Raw genomic sequence first — 16,584 nt, 5'->3', positions numbered from 1 at the left:
TCTAGGTTTTTAATCCCTTGCTTGACTCATTAACCCTACTGACAGCTTTGTAAATATATTTTCAATTACCATGAGCTTTTTGAGTACTATTCTGTGCCTGTCAAGACTTTCCATATTGTAGAAGTCATACATAATATGGGAACAAAAAGGAGGAATCTCATGATAGAGAGATGCTACACTGACCTTTATAGAAAGATCTTTTTTTTTTTTTTTTTTTTGTACAAGCAGAGATGGTGGGTGTAGCTGTTAAGAAAGGCTATTTGACATAGGGTATTGAGAATGTAACACAGGAGTAAGATAGTTAGATGAAGACTTTACAAACTTAAGCCTGACATATATGTTCATTCTGATTTTTACCACTGTGTCTCTTTCTTTAACATTTTGGCTAAATATCTTTGAGTCCAACAAAATGTTATCACTTTGAAATGTCCATGAGCTCATTTCATATTATTTACTGGTGAAGAATAATGATGTATTTAAGGACATGATGTGCTTGTAGGCTGAACCCTGGAGCTACGTCCTGGGGAATGTTTTATTTTTAATACGAAGTTTGCCTTCATTGAGTATAATACCCTCATTTCATTAAAGACTGAAAAATGGGCACATGTGCTAATGCATGTAGCTGAGAGAGTTTCCTGTGTGTTATTCTATCTGTTTTGTCTTGCTTGGGTGCTATGACCTTTTTACCTTGATCCATTTGACAGGTTGGCTAATTTAGCATGAAACAGTAGCAAGCTATCTTCCTGCACACCGGAGGAAGACATGGGCATGTTAGAGGGAGCTAAACTAACGTGAATCCTTGACCTTCTCCTTTAACTAGGGCTCCAGTCCAGTGAGCTCATTACAGGAAAATCTGTTAGCATCCCTCACATGTTGGCAGACGTCTGGCACTGAGTACATGCTGCCAGCCCACCAGGGGATTGGGAGAAGCCCAGTTTGTGCATGACCCATCATTGCTAAATAGCAAATTCCTGTAGTTACTTGCATCACGCAAAACTGCTCAGTGCACTTTAAAGAGAACCTTTTGAACCTCACACTCATTATTTTTTCCCTCTTTCTTTCCATTTTCTGACTTCCGTGGCGAGGCTCCCTAAAAGTCTCATCATATGTGCTCATACTTTGGGCAGCTAATGAATATGGATGTTGTTTGTGCTAATTCTTGCAGCTGTAAAAGCCTAGATGTGGAAGAAATGCCAGTTTTTAGCCTCAAGGAAACTTTCAGTAAATAATGCCACTTAGATCTTGTTGAATTCAAAGGGGACATTGGAGTACAAAGAAATGAGGCATGTGGTGTATCTTTCTCTCTTGTTCTCTAAAAGGAAAAGAAAATGAAAGTTAAGCATGGAGTTCCTTTTCTTTCTTTTACAGAATTAAATATATGATAAAAACTTAAATGTTTATGGGATAAAACAACTGCACTTCTGGTTTATATAGATTTTTTTTTTTAAATTCTAAGTCAATCATTGGTAATTTTCTGCCAAATTCTCCTGATAGTTGGCATTATCTTTGTGTAAAAAGAACAACGAACATGTTCTAGTCCACCCAGGTCTGTTATCCAGGACGATGGCATAAAGCCTAAAGTTATAGATGGATATAGCTCTTCAAAAAAGACTCAAAGATATTTCACCTTATTTTAAGAGATGGGGTTAGGGTATATGATTTTTCAGTTTAAGCATTCTGACTTTAATCTTCAGATGAGCCATTTAAAGGTGAAACTAATCTTAATTATAGAAAAATAAGTATGATCAACAATGTAGCTGGCATTACAGTTATTTAGTAGAAGTCACTGATGTAATAGTAAACCTGCCTTCAGGGGAGGGAAAATGTTCTTGTTTGTAGTGTTTGCCAATTTCTGTGGTGTAAATATTCCCATTTTGACCATTTTAAGCTCCCCACAACTTCAAAAGTGGCTTAAAAAATTATAAATATTTAAAAATTGACTCTTGTGAGTGAGAAATTTATAGTATCGATACATGATCTATTTTAGTCAGCTTCTTCACCACTGTGACTAAAAGACCTGACCAGAAAAATTGTAGAGGAGGAAAAGTTTATTTGGGGGCTCAGTTTTGGCAGTCTTAGTCCATAGTAGGCTGGCTCCATTCCTCATCAGGGCTCCAGTTATATATTGATTTTTAAAGTGCACATCACATATACCAGGACTGGAACTATTAAAACTGACTAGAATAACCTTAATACTCTGTGTTCATATAAATGTACACTCACATAAATACATGCACACACACTCCCTCTCACATATATGGGCAACATGAAATTGCACCGGAAGTACAAGTTACCATTTCATTTAATACTGTCAAAACTCAACTCTTCATGGTTGGGAACTGTCATGTCTACAGTAAATTCTCTGCTACCTTTTCAGCAATATGAGGCGTTCTCCAAAGAAATGATGTTGGAGGGAACTATAATTAAATTCGACAGAAGTTTAATGTATTGAAGATTTAACATTGATTTGATTTTGTATTTGCATTCTTAATGTATGCTTATACTTGATTTCCCTAACTGGGTCTGACACCTTCACCGGAATACTTGTGAAATAGAAAAGAATGGCTTACATGAAATATGACAGCACAGTTGGGAGCAGATGGAGGCTTTCTGAACTTATGTGAGATGGCATCTGAAGAGCTGGCAACTGCTGGAATCAATACGCCCATTAACTCAAAGGGAAATCATCACACCCTTGAGATGAGCTGATAATCCCATGCACTATTCTTCTCTTTTCATTGATGATAGCTTTTGGGCTATGTGGTGTACAGACAGCCTGCTTAGTATATCAAATCACATGTGATATAACCCAGACAAAATGAAAGAGGACAACCTTGCTGAATGATGGATGTAGTACCACAGAGATTATGATGATGAGGGGAAGAAGTGATACAGATTGTTGGAAGCATTACATCCCATATCTCTGTGAATTTAGTGTAAACATAAAGCACATCAATTTCTTTTTCTCAATAGTTGCTTCCATTTCTTTATTTGGTCATAGAAGCACCAAAGTCTGGGGAACTAGGTTGCTATGCAGTTCTTGTATTTTTTGCCTACTGTCTTGATTTACTTAGCATATGTGTCCTGTTTGAGCTCCTTGAATGCCAATTTCTGTAATTCTAAGACATCTTAAATGATGCAGTTAATTAATCTCTGTACTTTGTTTAAAGAAGGTTTATTAGAGGAGGAAGCTCTTGAGCGGGGGCCTTTATGTAATTGTCATGTGATTTTTGAGTGTACGAGGTTCAGGTAGGTTTGGAGTTAGGGGGCCTGCAGAGCACGCCATTGTCAGTTGATAGGAGCCTGAGTAAATAGGGGAGGGTAGACATTTCCTAGAAAGACCTTGCTTGTACAAGAATGCAGAGTTCTGAGTAGTTACGTTTTCTTTGGCTGTTTATAGCATAAGTATTATTAAACTGTCCCTCTGAGACTTATAACTTGAAGTTCCTATCTCCTGACAAATACCATCCACAGCATGACAGAACTTGGCAAGTCACTTCCTTGTGGGCAGAAATTATAGTCCCTTTAAGAACTCCCCCGAAAGTTTAATTTCTAAAGAATTATGAACACTTCTCCAAGTGATAGTTTAATACAAAAGACTATTAGACCATAAATATCCAAATCATTAGGAATACTCATTAAAAACAGGAATTTTAATGAGTAGGAATTCACCTACACGTGAAGGCTTAGAACTCACATTTTTAATAAGAAATTCAGATAATTCTTAATCATCCAGCCATAACATCCTCATATGATTTTTCTTTATGCGTTTCATCCCAATCTGATTATCTTTGATACTATTAAATCTATACATAGGCTTCCTTTTCTAGGCATAACATAACCTGTTCACTAAGGAGAAAGGAAGAAGTTCTACAACTCCTGCTTAGAAACTCAGAAAAAAAATAACAACAGAAGTTACTAATAAACAAACAGATGAACAAAAAATAGAACTTACCAATAAAGGAAACGGTGGAGTTGTCTAAGAAATTGATTATACCTGTGTGTGTGGGTCTTTGTGTGTGTGTGCACATGCATGCACACGCATGTGTGCTTACATATGCTTAGTGGTTGTTTAAGACAGATGGATCTAAATTAGCTGTCTATTGTTCTGTACTTCTGCATATTAACTACATAACAATATCTATTGATATTGAGAGTTTGAAGGTCCATGTGGCATCTGAGAAAAATGTTTGAGAGCAGGTCTTGAAATGGGTTGCCAGAGTGATTTGATTTGAGCAATGAATGCCTAAGTTTGAAAGCTGTGTGTTAACAATTTTTAAAAATATTACAGAAGAATTTCATGTATTTCATTCATCCAATCATTCAATATTGATGCTTTTTAGAAGGGCCTTTAAAAGCATTTCTAAAGAGTGACCTCAATCTGAGCTTCCCACAGGGTTCAATTCTCTATCCCAAATGCTCTCGTGCTGTGGAATATTTTGTGCTTCATAGCATGTTTTATTTAAATGCTTCCAAAGATCTTCTATGGACAATGCAAGAGTATGTATGGATATTTATATGAAAGACATTTTATTTGCTGATGTTATGATATTTAATTGTGTGTTCTGACTCAATGGGGCTGCCACATGGCTTTTATTTGTGGAAGAAAGAATGCACCCTCTGAAGCTGGGCTCTAGCCCATGTCATTGGTGCTAAGCTTTTCCTAACCAAATGAAATGTGGGACACCTAATGCTTCATGTTCATGAGTTACAAAGCTGTTTCTGAGGCGGGGGCCCGGGAAGTTGTTGGTATGCAAGAGAAATAGTGCAGTTGTTATGAGTTGAACAGCATGGGCCATTCTGATTTGGATTGCATGTTTATTTCAGAAAATGAGGGATGTTGGCAAAGTTGCTACTGGAGGCTGTATAAGCAATGTATTAAAGAGACTCTCAAGACTCCTTCATCTGACCATGTCTATTTTTCATATTATTGCAGTTCATCAGTGGGAGATGGAGTCCACAGTGGAAAGAATCATTTATGGCCAGGCAGTCCTGAGCTAAATTCTGTTCCTCTTTACAGAATCTGTGACATTGGTCAGTTATTGAAACCCTCTTAATCTTTGATTCTTCATCCATAAAACAGCACAAATACACAGATGAAAAATTAAATGAATTGAAGTATGTGTCAAAGGGAGAGAGTCATTTACAGGCAAGACCCTTTTGAAAGGATGAACTTCATTGATCGATGTTCAAATCTGAAACACAATTGCATTTGTAGGGTAAACTCCTCCTGATGCATTTTCCATTTATATTTTGCCAGATTTGATTTGCTAGCATTTTGTTCAAGATTTTCTCCCCTAAGCTTATAAAGCATATCATTCTGTAGTTTTCATATGACATTTTTGTCTGACTTAGTATATTGGCTTCATATGAATTCATAATATTTTTTATTTGCATTGTATTTTGGTCAAGATTGTCATAATTTCTTTCTTAAATGTTTGATGGGATCTTATGAGTGAAGCCACCTGGACCTACATTTTTTGGGGGAAACATCTTAAACAACTAATTTAAAAACAAACTGTTCCTCTTGGCCAGAGACACTGTTGCTCTTGCCCCCTGAGTTGGAAAGGATGGGAACAATAGAGTGTGGAAAAATTGCAAATTACCTTTCTAAACCAACATAGCAGTGGTTTTTCATGAATAAATACTTTTCAAGTTGTTGTCTGCTATTGGTCATTGTCAGATTGTCATGTGATCATTTTGAGTAATTTCAATCCATGTTCTGCTTCAGGGCATCACCTGATTTTCATGATGCCATTGCTAGAAGTAAAATTCTCTGATTTTAGAATTTATTTTTTAATAGGCTTTAAAGTAGCTACTTTAGACTCTCTAGCAGCAAGCTTAGGATCAGGCAAATAATAGGAACTCAATAAATATGAACTTCCTTAATTCTAATATGAAACACTGAATATAAATGTTGTTAAAAACAAGAGAGCTTTCAGATAAGCAAGGGAGGTAAAATAATATCTGCACTTTAAAGATAAGTAATGGCAAGCTGCTTCTAACAGCCCTCGAATTTTTCAATAAAGATACTTAAGTATCTTCAATATCGTTGCCACACATGAGTATTTGCCAAAGTTATTTGAAGAGATGTCAGTGGCAAAAATCTTAATGAGGTTTTCTACCATTTTACAATTCTGTTCTTTGACCAATTCTACATAATTCATGAAGTGGAACTTTGTCAGTTTTTGAATATTATGTCCTATTTCTGGGAATGAAGTTCTATTAAATTTCAACACACCTTCCCTATCAAGAAATCTTTAGTAATACTTTGTTTTGGAAGCTGTCGAGGCTCTGAAACACTGTCTTTTTATAATTACAAAATATTAATTACTCAATGGAGCAACAAAATTAAAACTGAAGGTACCTTATGAACAAATTAACTGTATAAGGGGAATCTAAGATACTTGAGAAACAAATGCCAACCAACAAAATATAACTTGGGGATATAAATTAATAGAAATCATTAATGATTTTTTTAATGAAGAAGAAAGTTCATATTATCAGAGTAGCTGCTGAGAGAACATTTACATAAAAACTTTGGGAACCTGCACCTTTTAATAGAATCTTTCTTTAAATCTTCTGTATTTTATAGATTTTTAGTGGTAGAAAATACAATTAATATACAAGAAGATTTATATCATGATTATTTAGGAATGATGAAAGAGCTGGCTAAAAGTTGCTTTGAGTGGTCAAAACTTAAAGTATGGACATCATCGTTTACACTCAACCATTGAGCTAAATTCCCAGCCCTATTTTGTATTTTATTTAGAGACAGGGTCTCACTGAGTTCTTAGCACCTGACTTTTGCTAAGGTTGGCTTTGAACTCTTGATTCTCCTGCCTCAGCCTTTCCAGCCACTGGGATTATAGGTGTGTGCCACCACCACCTGGCTGTATTACTCTTGATAGAGTGCTCTTAACCGTTAAAATTTTTAATAGTTGGTTATTTCAAGGAATTATTCAATTTACTAGAAAATACTATATTAAATTATTTTAAAAATAAAGCAGAAAATGGAAAGAGAAAAGAAGAGACAGAGAATGGGGAGAGAGGGATAATAATGGATATATGAAAAGAGTTGTATCTTATGAAAATTGTAATCTAAATGATTTTATTATGCAAAGTAAGAAGATCTTTTAAAAAAAATCTGTTAAAGATGTACCTTGCAAAATGTGTTTTTTATTTATTGGAACCTTTGGTTCTTATATTACAAAACCATATTTAAGGTTAGATGAAGTGGAGAATATATTAAGAAAAAAATGGAAAATGACTATTTGTCTTATTTATCTAATAATAATATTATAATTAAAGGAATTTCCACTGCTTTCCATAGTTTTAATTCTTTTAATTCTTTTATGATATGTCTATGATCATCTTTATATTTTTAACTTATTTTTTTTGCTTTTGCTCTCCTGTCCTTAAAATAGATTAAAATTAGTACTTGCTGGGTTGCAAAGTTATCGATTAAAAAATGTATAATTCTTTGAAATTTGAGGTGTATTATTATTTTATTTTCATCTTTCTTTGTTTTATCAATGCCAAAACCAATGTTTTTTTTTTTTACTAATTTTTAACTATCTGTTTATACAACTACTGATATTGTCTATTAATTGTGAAAGCTGATTCATCCAAATGTAGCAATTAATCAAAATAAAATCAATTTGGCTGAACTTTTGTTTGTTTCAATCAAGAAAAAAAACAACTAACTTTGAAAGCAACAAAGATGGATTTGCATTCTGCCATTTACCATATTTGTTGAGGTTAATAGTTGAAAAAATCTTGAAAATAATTTTAGGAAAAGAGTATTTTGTAACAACTTGATATTATCTATTTTGAAAATGAATATTGTTTTTTTAGAAGTGGCATATGAAAGAACTCAAGTAAAGGCAGCTTTAAAAAAATAAAGTGAGGAGCTTTTCATGTTTACTCATTTTCCTTACTGAAACTAGAATTCAGAAATATGAAATAAGATTGAATATTTTTCTTGAATGTTTCAAATGGTATTCGAATGTTCATCTTTTAAAATATCTTACATTGAATGATTCATTGTTCCCACTTGAATCTGGCAGCTGATGTGGTTCACAGTTAGGAAATGTGCATTTTGAGGTGTAAAGCAGTAGGGAAAATAAGAAAATGAGATAAAAATGTAGTTTGGAAACCAAGTCATTCTAGGAGCTTGCTATAGTTAGGATCTTGAATGTCCCCCAGAGGTCCATGTATTAAATAATTAGACTCCTGGATAGTGCTATTGGAAGATGATGGAAACTTTAAGAACTTGGGCCTAGTGTGAGGTTTTAAGTCATGCCTCATGCCCTCAACGAGGATTGAAGGATGTCAGTTTCTTCCTTTTTTTTTTTTTTTTTGTTGTTGTGGTATCTACTCTATAAGGTAAAGAGTTTTCCTCTTGCACATGTTCCTATCATAATGTGCTGCCTTACTGCAAACTCAAAAGCAATGGAGCCCATTTCTTGTGAATTAAAATTTCTAGAATACTGAACCCAAATAAGTCTTTTTTTTTTATAAGTTGTCTCAGATATCTTGTTATAGTGACAGAAAACTGACAACCAATGGAGTAGTATACAAATCCTGAAAAGACATAATTTCCCTCCTATGTGAATGTTAAAGAACATTTTTAAGTCTCATATCTCTTAACAATTTGTCTTTCATAGACATGTTTGCATTGCCTTTTCTCTCACCACATTCTAAGTAGAACTAAAATCACACTGACTAATGCTGAAATTTCAAATACACATAGCTTTAAAACATTTAAAATGCACCACAGTGTTTTAAAGTTGCTGGGTATCCACCTGGTCATTAACATGTAAATTACTGTCTTAATTAGAATACCATCTAATGAAACACTTTTCAGTGTATATTTCTAAGTGTTTTTGAGACAATTAAAATTATCTATTAGATTTGTGTTGCAGTTTTCTGTTGCCTAGAAAAAAGATCTTTTAAAAGCTGTCCCCTTTCTCTTAATCCTACAAAAGCTAAAAAAGAGAAACAGATTGAGAGATAAGATCAAATGTTCTCAGTGCTTACCCTATAAAAAACTAACAAGGACTATTGATGATTTTTGTCTGTGGTATTGAAAACTGAATTGAATTGAACAGTGTTTTATTGCTTGACAGGCAGAATAATGACCCAACACAAAAGGGAGATTTCTTTATGTCAATTCCCTAGTTTCGAAGCTAGCTGTTGATTCTCACTTACTTTAAAACTGCTTTTAATTCCTTGTTTGGGTGCAATTTCAGCCCCTGAGAATTTTGTTTCCATCTTGTTTCTTAATCCCTACAATTTTATGGCTCTTTACCACCAACACTTATCAGCAATAGAGCTAACTTGGGCTGGTTTGAGTATATTTTTATCTAACCCCACTATGATAAGCTGTATCACCCAGGGGACAGAATGCCCTCAAACAATAGGAATATCTTAATTTCTTCCTCGTATCTAGCAATACCTATCATGGTTGAACACGTACATGTATCAGACACTGAACTAAGACTGAATGAGCTTTACTTCCTGTAATCTTCATCTCCACCTCATGAAGAAGCTGAGGTTGTCATAGAAGAGAAAAATGGGGCCCGAGATAGTTTCTAGAAAGTTAAGTGGCACTGGGAGAGCTACAATTCAGACTGAGGTCTGAATCCCCAACAATGCTGTTAACCACTACTCCTGGGTGCCTCCAACACTGGATAGTATCAAGAAATGCACTCGTCCATTCTGTAGGAAAACAGTTTTATACAGTCTCCTTTTGGATTTTCAGAGATTTTACTCAAGATACATACTTTTCAGCCACTGAGACACATCAAAACCATTTTATCACCTATTTCCGTCTTCTGTAGTGAATCGTTGACTTTCTTCTTCCTTCAACTTTTTCACTTCAAAACCCCAACTTTTTGTTCAGAAACTCTCTGCAAAATAGTTTACTCCAGGTTCCTCTTCGGAGCACCCATTTTCTCAAGACTACCTAGTCTGGCATTGCCTTTCTTTGCTTCTTATCCTGAGGCTATTTTATACCTAGAGACTAAAGATCAAAGTTATGGACTGTACCTTGATCTTCCTTTGTAGGGTTTCTGTTTCAGCCAGTGTAAGATGAGTGGGAAAGAAATGGACAGTTACTTAAAGATATTTAAGGGAAATGATGAGGGGAATGGGAAGGATACCCTTGAAATATTATAGAACTAAATTTGATGAGTAATTATCTATCATTAGAGTATTAATATAACAGAGATGACAAAATTCATGTAATTTTAGCCCTCTTGTTTTATAGTGATGCATCTGGAGTTCAGAGATAGAAACTAACTTGTCAAAGATTCCTGGGATAGTTATTGGTAAATTTAGAATTATCTTTCTAGATGAAAAAAAAATGTTCTGTTATACTACACTATTTACCCATAGTGTTTCCATTGATTTTATCTGTCCATCCATTCATCCATCCATCCATCCTTCAACCTGTGTCTGTATTCAGGAGATATTTATCAAGGACATGCTATGTGCATATTATGTGTACTAGGACCTTGTGAGAGATACAGCTATAACATGAGCTTTGTTCTTAGTGATCTAGCAACTCTATGTGATTCTGTGATTCAAGACACTCATATAAGTGACTATATAGCAAGTGTTAGCATAATAATTCACTGTGTTGGTCAGTAAGAAACCAACATGTATGATATGAGAGCAAAGCAAAGCACTTGCTTTGCATAGCCCAACTTCTGTGATTAAGTCATTGTCTGTCAACCTAGGAAAAGGGAAAACTGGCTCAAAATTAGGAGGTTCTAGGCAGTAGACAAACAGTAGGAATCCTTGAAGGAGCTTTCTGTAGGCTAAGAACTCACTTTGAGGAGGATCTGATTGCATTCTCATGAATGTTTCATGAGCTTGGATCTGAGGAAAAAGTGGCAGAGATAGGGAGAATTGAAGGAATAGTGTTGGTTATTCTAAAAATTCAGTGTGAACTCAGGCAAGAACTAATGTACTTTAACCAATTGATCAAGAGACTGAAAGAACAGAATCTATTTCTTCATAAACCATCCACTAGGGACTGATTAAAGATAGTAATTTTTTTAAAAAAAGTGATTCACATAGTTTGATATATTTAGTCCTTAGAATTTTTTCTGGAACCACTGTGGGCAAAATTATTATTCATGTCTTTTTCTGAAATTTGGGATAAGGACACTGTGGCTTTAAAGGTAGTAACAGACTGCTTATTAGAGACAGTTGAGATTCATTACATGGGGGTTGGTATTAACATATGAACTTATAAGGATGTGGGTGGGTACGAATCTCTTACTGATTATGTATTAATACAATCATTTATTCCAGAAAGATGGTGTGAAATATCCAAACATTGTAAGAAAACGAGTGATTTAAGATTTTCCTTCAGAGTCTATATTTTTTTCTTCTCACCAATTTTAAATGAGAATTGAAAAGTTAAGGAAGCCACTTAATCATTCAGATATTATATCTATTTTAAACCAACTTTTGGTATACAAGGATGTATTTGGTTATTTTAATTAACTGTTTTGTGTATTTTTGAAAATTCATTAGGCTAAGAATACTGTCTCCTTACAATGTTGTCAGTTATCCTGTATATATTAAGATTTTATGCTCATGCTTCATAAAATTTCTAGGTTTCACCTAACCTAGAAGTTCTTATCTGTTTGTCATTGTGAAAACTTAAAAGTCTGATGAAAAGTGCAGGGTCTACACCCCCACAGAGAGAATAAATGCAAAAACCCACAGGAGACAAAGACCTATCTCAAACCCTCTGAAATATGACTTGATCCTTGTTTAAGAACCTCTGGCAAAGCTCTTCAAAGAACCCACTCACCCAGGACAAACAAATCATTCTACCTATGAGAAAAGAAAAGGAAAAAAAAAATATGTGGGCTGTTTAAGAGAAGAGCTCAAAATGGCAGATAATAAAGAACTAGGGGTAATTTAATTAAAAACTAATTAAAAATATCAATTTAATAGTTCTTTCTCATATGCTTGTTTGTATTAACAAGGATAATCTATTCTTAGACTGAGAAAATAAACCTCAAATCTTAGTGGCCTAACGAGAGCTTTAGTTCATCTTTGTGGCACAAAGGATGAGGAGGCTTCACACAGATGTTCTAGGGAATCAAGCTCCACCATCTTGGGGTTGCCCAGTGAGGAAGGAGAAACCAGAGGATTGCATTAATTTTTTTTCACTGTCTTAGCCAAGTAATTTTAATGCCACTTCCCATGAACAACAGCAACTTCAAGGAGTCCGGAAAGTTAAATCCTCTGTTGGCTATATTCTGATGGAGAGGATTACCAGGTCTGTGTACACATTAGAGTGATTCTGTGAGAAGCAAAAAGAAGCATTATTCCTACTCTCAAGATCTCTACCCAGGAGGATAAGATGAGTATAGCAAAAAGGATATTAACAATATAAATAAGCATAAGATTAAAAAAAAATACCGAAAAAATTCATGCTACAGGAGAAGTTGCAGAAGGAAGTTCCTTAAAACTTGCTTAGGCTAATTGAACTGTACCGGTGGTGTTCTCAGTTTGTGTTGAAGAGCAAAACTTATAATGGTAGACACTGATATCTCAACTCTCAGGAATCTTTTTTGAAGTCATCTTTGAAATTGGTGACGTTCAAATTCCAGGTTTTCCTGTTGTACTTTGTATAACAGGTTTTGCTTCAAGGGAGCCAAGAATTGCAGTGCCCAAGATAGCAAACTTTTTCTGTCCTTACTTTTCTCTGATGATGTTAATTTATTAACACAATGTTCTCACATAATAGATGATGCCTGAATGAAGAACCACAGCATCAAAATTCAGCAATATGCTGTCAACTTGCGATTTTTGCTATTCCAAATATTTCAGCATCAGACTTCTTAGTGAGCCAGAGAATAACAAATAAGTTCCAAGAAAGACTAATGCCTACCATTTAAGGAATAATCTACTGTATTTATTTCACATTCCTCATTCTGGCAGGAAAAAAGCTTTCCAAGCCCATAGGCATCCATGTACTCTTACAGGGATCAATAGGTACAATTACTTCCCATTTACCTAGGAATTAAATGTCCAGCAGTTCAGCCTTCTTGAGCATATATATGAAGTCTGCAGAAATGAGCTCCAAGTAGTGAGAAAATTAGCCATTAAGGCTCACATACTATTTCATGGGCATATTATAGAGGAACTCTTAGAAGTTTGTATAAAATCAACCTTAATTTTCAAGTTTCATTGGTCTCCCCACAATCTTCCCATTCATAAGAAGTAGCTTAGGTTGAAATGAAATATATCGAGAAAGCAATGTTAGACTAACACGGTGGCAAATGAAACAGAGGGAGAGGTGACAGTTAATTGTCAGAAAGGCCTATTAATAACACTGAAAGCAAACACCAAAGCTCCAAATCAGAACAATTTATCAAGTCATGTAACTAAGATTAACACCAGTACAGTGTCCTTCAGTGTGGTCTGATTGGGATGTTGGTTCTGTTCTGTGACCACTATATTCAGTGTCATCTTTAGTTTGGTTTTTCATAGTCCAGGGTCGTGGTGGTAATGGTCAGCTTCTTTTTGTCTTTCATACAGGTGGAAATCTTGTTTTTGTTTTTGCCATATCTGAGCTGTTACCTTTGGCCTAAAGCTGCCTTTGTATTTGTGTGTGTGTGTGTGTGTGTGTGTGTGTGTGTGTGTGTGTGTGTGCGTGTTTTGCTGGAGATTGAACCCAGGGCTTTGTATATTCAAGGGAAGCACTCTATTAACTGAGCTATATCCCCAACCTGCCTTTGCATCTTTTAAATCTGGCTTTTTTTTCTTTTAAGAAAGTCTTTTAAAAATTTTTTTAAAAAGGAACAAAAGAAAAATAAAAGGGAAAAGAAAATTCTGTGAACAGGGTCAGTCCATTTTGGCCTTCAGTGTTCTGGTGGTGATCTTGTCCTTCTCAATGATGTGGAAAATTACTCTAATGCCTAACACTGCATCTCGGTCCACAGCGTTCAGCATGGCTTGGGAGATGGTTTCAAACAGGTGTTCTGGATCCATGTTGGGCTCCCAGAAGGACTTTCATATCTATACATTTGCTCAGAACAAGTGCCACTAACTATAAAGTCGTTGGTCTCCTTAGGTCAGCCAATGAGGTCTAGAGAGCAAATGAAGGGCTTAGGGTTTAAGCCAGTGATAACTGGCTCTGTGTAGTAGGGGCCACATCTTTTCTCATAGAAGAGGTTGGCCACCATGCTCATGAGGGTATAAGGCTTAATCTGCTGACCTTCCTTCAACTCACATAGGCTTAGCCGGAACTCGAGGTGTGGGCAACTGTTCTGGACATCTGTGGTGAGCCCTGCCAGGCCAATGTACAGCCGGTCACCCATAGGAAAGATCTTCTGGAAGTCCATGGTCATCATCTACACCTGGATCCCCCTGAAGCACCTGTCTGCAGCGATGGCCACACAGTTCTTCTCCTTCGTGATTATGATGGCCCTTCTGATATCAGCCGTCATAGACATGATTGCTGTGTACTGGGACTGTGATCACTGCTGCAGATCCAGTCTGAAGCTGGCCTTAATGTTTCTCTGTACATGGTGTAAGCAAACCACAATCTATTCTAACAAGCAGCTGAGTCTCAGCCAATCACACTGTAAAATTATGCTAAAATAAGACAGATGAGTGCTATAAACAGTTGGGCTATCTCTAGATCTTACTCCTGTTTTCTGTAGATCACTGGCTATAAATACAACCTGCTGTGTGCTAGAACAAAGAATTCTGAACCATTTTTGGTCTAGACTGCTGTCTGGTCCTACAATCATGAACATAAGCAAATAAGAATTACAGAACTAGATTCATTACAATTTTCTTTTAGCAGAACAAATCAATTGCTTTGGTTAGGACAGAGTCACATTCTGATAAAGTCATGTTAGAAACAATGACTGTCACAAAAGGAAATCATTGTGATTGGGCATGCCTTGGAATTGGGAGAGAAAGGTCAATGACACCCCCTTTTGCTCATATCACACGATTGATATTCAGGAGAGGTGGTAGAACAATGTTGGGGAGAAAACCATAATATTTAAAACAAAAACAGCAAGCAAGAGGAAAAAATAAACCTAATAAATGATGAAATCAGTGGTTGCGGCCATTTAGCTTCGAAAAATCTATCCTTTGCAGTAGCTGCTTCATACAACAACATACAATAATTCACCCTTCTAAAGATGACATCAAAGAGCAAAACAATGTGAAATTAGAATCTCTATATTCTTTTTAGAATTTTCTAATGTCCTCGTATTGAGAAAAAGTTCGATATAAAAGGAATAATTAATCACTTTTTTAAAAAAAATTTCAGGTGCATGTTTGATCTCATTTCTATGGAAGGGAGAACATATCCTTAAGTGCCTATGGAAGAAGGATGCTGTTAAGTGTTAGACTTACGTTGAAAGAGTCCTTACAGATAAGGCAGACGAGATGGCTGCCCGAGTGACACCACATATCACTGGTCCAGTCGTCCACATATCACTGACAAAAAGCTGTCTCCATGGGACAAAACCTCAATGCATTCTTCATGGGAAGCTTCACTCTTTTTACCAGAAGACAATTAATTACAAATATTTTTGCCCTTGGTAACAACAGGATAAGCCAGTGTGGCCCTGTGTTAGCACTCTTTCAGAAATAAAAAGAAAGCAAAAATGCCATGGGTAGCAGTATCCATTAGGGTCCTGTAGGAAACACATGCTACCCAAAATGGCTTAATTCACAGAGTTTAAAAAAATAAATAAAATTAAAAATCCAGATAGGTGGCACACAGCTGTAATTCCAGTTACTTGAGAGGCTGAGGAAGTGGCATCAAAAGTTCAATAGCAGCCTGGGCAATTTAATGAGACCCTGATTTAAAATAAAAGCAAAAAAGGTTGGGGATGCAACTCAGTGGTAGAGTACCCTTGGGTTCAATCTCCAGCATCCAAATATAAATAAAATAGCATCATGTAATATAAAATAAATTGGCAGAGTTTAATAGAGAATATTCACAAAGCTATGGTCAGTATATAGGTAACCACGAGGATGGTGTACTTACCCTGGAGCTGGTAGCAGTAGGAGTTATTGATTCTCTTAGGCCCAGAAAGGGCAGGTGGAGGGTGCAGTTGCTGCCTGAAGAAGACTTCTCCATAGGACTGTGGCTTTAGTTCTAGGAAATCCAGCCTTTTGTGAGCCCCAGGGTAAGAAGTCACGAGAATCAACATTGCAATCTCATCTTCCCTTTTGCTCACAGCTCCTGCTAGTGATCTGCGTTTGCTAAATTTAACCAAAACTCAGAAGAGATCATGAGACTGGAGTCTCATGGACACAGAAAAAGCAGAGAAGAATAGAGAATAAAATTGAGGACCCACACAATATTTACCTGGCATGGTAACAACCCTGGCCTTCTATCTGAAAAATGGCAGTTCAGGATTCAGAGAATTTAGTTTAATTTAAAAATCCTCAGAATGATAAGATCCATCTAAAATTTGCCTCAGTAAATAATCCAAATGTTATATCTTAATATTCTTCTTCACTGATCTCTGAGTCATTCAAGGTAGTTAACCTCATGAGTTGGTCTGGTTCTTGTTGCCC

At 35.8% G+C, this 16,584-nt stretch overlaps 1 pseudogene; it reads right to left on the bottom strand.

Moving 5' to 3' along the window:
* Positions 1-13,878: 13,878 nt before the first annotated feature.
* LOC113192575 (proteasome subunit beta type-3 pseudogene) lies at positions 13,879-14,489 on the bottom strand (annotated as a pseudogene).
* Between the last annotated feature and the right edge of the window lie 2,095 nt (positions 14,490-16,584).

Source organism: Urocitellus parryii, chromosome 6, assembly GCF_045843805.1.
Source record: "Urocitellus parryii isolate mUroPar1 chromosome 6, mUroPar1.hap1, whole genome shotgun sequence".
NCBI classification, from domain to species: domain Eukaryota; kingdom Metazoa; phylum Chordata; class Mammalia; order Rodentia; family Sciuridae; genus Urocitellus; species Urocitellus parryii.
Note: the sequence above shows the minus strand (reverse complement) of the source record. Positions and strands in the feature narration are given on the sequence as shown.